Raw genomic sequence first — 4,651 nt, 5'->3', positions numbered from 1 at the left:
CCACTTCATCAGCTGATCAGCAGCCTGAGCCCCCGAAGGCAGCTCCTACGAGGGGCAGAGGACGAGGCCGAGGCCGTGCTAGAGGCCGAGGCAGGGGCAGGGCACAACCGAGAGCAGCAACACCCGCGGCGGAGCCTCAGGTTGAGTTTGATGATGAGGTTCCGGCCCAGACCGTTCCACCGAGACCAGCTCAGGTCCCAGAGGGGTTCATAGCTACCCCTGTACTCCAGGATGCTCTGGTCTATCTAGTGGGCCTTATGGAGAGTGTCACTCAGGCAGGCATACTTCCTGTAGCACCAGCCGTCTCTTAGGCTGGGAGAGGAGTGCAGACTCCCGCTACTCGCACTCCGGAGCAGATGGCTCCCCAGTTTCAGACTCCAATAGCTCAGCCAGTTGGGGTAGTTCCACCGGGTGTTGTAGCTCAGACCGGTGATGGATCGCCTATATCTTCAGATGCCTTGGTGGAGATTGGACAGGTTCACCAAGCTCTTCACTACTACCTATGGCGGTACATCTTCAGAGGATCCCCAGGATTATTTGGACAGTTGCCATGAGGTTCTACGGAACATGGGGATAGTGGAGACCAATGGGGTCGACTTTGCTGTTTTTCGCTAATCAGGTTCCTCCAAGAAATGGCGGAGGGATTTCTGTTTGGCTAGACTAGCTGGGTCGCCTGCTTTGACTTGGGATCAGTTTTCTCAGCTATTTCTGGAGAAGTTTTTCCCTATCACTCAGAGAGAGGACTATCAGAGGGAGTTTGAGTGCCTTCAGTAGGGTTCTATGGCCGTCACTCAGTACGAGACCAGATTTATTAACTTGGCCCGTCATGCTCTTCTTATACTTCCCACCGAGAGAGAGAGGGTGAGGAGATTCATTGAGGGACTCGCTCAGCCTATTAGATTGCAGATGGCTAAGGAGACAGGGAGCGAGATTTCATTCCAGGATGCAGCCAATATGGCCAGACGAGTCGAGAGGGTTTTAGCTCAGGGTAGTGGTCAGGGGTCTGACAAGAGGCTACGTCATTCTGGCAGGTTCAGTGGTGCCTCGTTTGGAGGCAGGGATTCTTTTGGTAGAGGCCACCATCCCAGGCCGTTTCACTCAGCACTTCAAGCATCTCATGGAGCTTCAGGGGGTCATGGTTCTTATGTACCTCTTCAGGACAGCCAGCTCATAGTGCACCGCCAGCTCCTATCAGAGCACCTCCTCTTCAGAGCTATTATCGTGGTCAGCCAGCCCTTCAGGGTCAGTCTCAGTTTCCTTAGCCGCAGTATTCAGATGGATGTTTTGAGTATGGTCATATCTGGAGGGCTTGTTCGAGATTAGTGGGTGCTCAGTCGCAGTAGTAGAGTTCTCGTGCCATGATTCAGGCACCGCCTGCCCAGCCAGCTAGAGGTAGCGGTCAGGGAGCCAGAGGTAGGGGTCAACCTGCTAGAGGTGGAGGTCAGGCCATTAGAGGTGGAGGCTAGGCCGCTAGAGGTGGAGGCAAGCCAGCAGGAGGCCGTCCCAGAGATATAGTTCAGGGTGGTGGAGCCCAGCCCCGATGTTATGCTATTCCAGCTAGGCCTGAGGCTGAGTCCTCTGATGCAGTTATCATAGGTACGGTTTCAGTTTGCACTAGAGATGCTTCAGTTCTATTTGATCCAGGGTCTACATACTCCTATGTGTCATCTTATTTTGCTATGTATTTGGTGGTGCCTCGTGATTCTTTGAGTGCTCCTGTATATGTGTCCACATCGGTAGGTGATTCTATTGTTGTAGATCATGTCTATCGCTCGTGTGTGGTTGTTATTGGGGGTCTTGAGACTAGTGTAGTTCTCCTACTTCTCGATATGGTTGATTTCAATGTCATTTTGGGGATGGATTGGTTGTCACCTTACCATGCTATATTGGATTGTCATGCCAAGACCGTGACCTTAGCCTTGCCGGGGTTGCCTCGATTGGAGTGGAGAGGGACTCCTAGTCATTCTATCAGCAGGGTTATTTCGTATGTGAAGACTCGGCGTATGGTTGAAAAGGGGTATTTGGCCTATGTTCGTGATTCTAGTATGCTGCGGTTCCTTCTATGGATTCTGTACCAGTTGTTCGGGAGTTCCCAGAGGTATTTCCTACAGACCTTCTAGGGATGCCACCCGACAGGAATATTGACTTTTGCATTGATTTGGCTGCGGGCACTCAGCCCATTTCTATTCCTCAGTATCGCATGACCCCGCCAGAGTTGAAAGAATTGAAGGAGCAGTTGCAAGATTTGCTTGATAAGAGCTTTATTAGACCTAGTGTCTCGCCCTAGGATGCGCCGGTGTTGTTTGTTAAGAAGAAGGATGGATCGATGAGGATGTGTATAGATTGTCGGTAGTTGAACAAAGTCACCATCAAGAACAAGTATCCATTGCCGAGGTTTGATGATTTGTTTGATCAGCTTTAGGGTGCCAAGGTATTTTCGAAGATTGATTTGAGATCTGGCTACCATCAGTTGAGGATTAGGGCATCCGATGTCCCTAAGTCAGCTTTTTGCACTCGGTACGGGCATTACGAGTTTCTGGTGATGTCATTTGGGTTGACAAATGCCCCAGCAGCATTCATGGATTTGATGAACCGAGTGTTCAGGCCGTATTTGGATTCCTTCGTGATTGTCTTCATTGATGATATTTTGATCTACTCCCGCAGCCGAGAGGAGCATGAGCTGCATCTTCGAGTCGTTCTTCAGACTCTAAGGAACAGTCAGTTGTATGCGAAGTTTTCAAAATGTGAGTTTTGGTTGAGTTCAGTTGCTTTCTTGGGTCACGTTGTATCAGTAGAGTATATTCAGGTGGATCCGAAGAAGATAGAGGCAATCAAGGACTGGCCTAGACCCACATCAGCTACCGAGATCCGGAGTTTCTTGGGTTTGGTGGGTTATTACCGTCGGTTCGTGGAGGGGTTTTCATCTATAGCAACCTCGATGACCAGGTTAACCCAGAAGGGTGCCCAGTTCAGGCGGTCGGACGAGTGTGAGGCGAGATTCCAGAAGCTCAAGATAGCTTTGACTACGGCGCCGGTGTTGGTTTTGCCCACAGGTTTAGGGCCATTTACAGTATATTGTGACGCATCTCGTATTGGACTTGGTGCGGTGTTGATGCAGAATGGCAAGGTTATTGCATATGCTTCGCGGCAGTTAAAGATTCACGAGAAGAACTATCCAGTTCATGATTTGGAGCTAGCAGCCATTGTTCACGCGCTGAAGATTTGGAGGCATTATTTATATGGCGTGTCATGTGAGATGTTCACGGATCACAAGAGTTTGCAGTATTTTTTCAAGCAAAAGGAGCTAAATTTGAGGCAGAGGAGGTGGTTGGAGCTACTAAAAGACTATGATATCACCATTTTGTATCATCCGGGGAAGGCCAATGTAGTGGCCGATGCTTTGAGTAGGAAGTCAGCCAGTATGGGAAGTCTTGCGTATATTTCGGTAGGTAAGAGGCCGCTTTCTTTGGATGTTTAGGCGTTAGCCAATCAGTTTGTGAAGTTGGATTTTTCTGAGCCCAGCCGTGTTCTAGCTTGTACAGTCGCTCGGTCTTCATTATTTGAGCATATCAGGGATCGGTAGTACGATGAACCTCATTTGCTAGTCCTTAGGGACACAGTGCGGCACGGTGGTGCCAAGCAGGTTACAGTTGGAGATGATGGAGGTTTGAGGATGCAGGATCGAGTTTGTGTGCCTAATGTGGATGGACTTCGTGAGTTGATTCTAGAGGAGGCCCATAGTTCCCGGTATTCTATTTATCCGGGCGCCGCTAAGATGTATCAGGATTTGCGATAGCATTATTGGTGGAGGAGGATGAAGAAGGACATTGTTGCGTATGTAGCTCGGTGTTTGAATTGTCAGCAAGTAAAGTACGAGCATCAGAGACCTGGTGGTTTGCTTCAGCAGATTTAGATTCCTGAGTGGAAGTGGGAGCGTATCACTATGGACTTCGTTGTTGGACTCCCATGGACTCAGAGGAAGTTCGATGCAGTATGGGTTACTGTTGATAGGCTGACCAAGCCAGCGCATTTCATTCCTGTGGCAGTCTCCTATTCTTTAGAGAGGTTAGCTGAGATCTACATCCGGGAGATTGTTCGTCTTCATGGTGTGCTCGTGTCTATTATTTCTGATCGGGGTACGCAGTTTACCTCGCATTTCTGGAGGGCAGTTCAGCGTGAGTTGGGTACACGGGTCGAGTTAAGCACATCATGTCATCCTCAGACGGACGGACAGTCCGAGCGTACTATTCAGATTTTAGAGGATATTCTCCGAGCATGTGTTGTTGACTTTGGAGGTTCGTGGGATCAGTTCTTGCTATTTGGACTTTGGAAACTCAACTGTGCATCTGGTATTTTTGCACAGGCCTCTGATCTCGCAATTGCGAGATCAGGCTTCGCAATTGCAAAGTGAACAGGCCTGGGAAATGCGACAAATATGTCGCAAATGCGAACCAGGCCTGGGCAAGCCCTCATCGCAAATGCGAACTCTGGGCCGGAATTGTGAAGGCCCCTCTGTCGCAAATGCGACGTTTTCTTCGCACATGCGAAGGTAGCGGAATTTCGAAGGGTTCGCAATTGCGACCCCCTGATCGCAATTGCGATAACTGCACCTGTTATGTGTGATTCCAGACGTGATTTTTCATCATTTTTC

The sequence above is a fragment of the Nicotiana attenuata genome, unplaced genomic scaffold, assembly GCF_001879085.1.
Source record: "Nicotiana attenuata strain UT unplaced genomic scaffold, NIATTr2, whole genome shotgun sequence".
In the NCBI taxonomy this organism is placed as follows: domain Eukaryota; kingdom Viridiplantae; phylum Streptophyta; class Magnoliopsida; order Solanales; family Solanaceae; genus Nicotiana; species Nicotiana attenuata.
The sequence above is the reverse complement of the archived record's forward strand: the minus strand, read 5'-3'. Positions refer to the sequence as shown.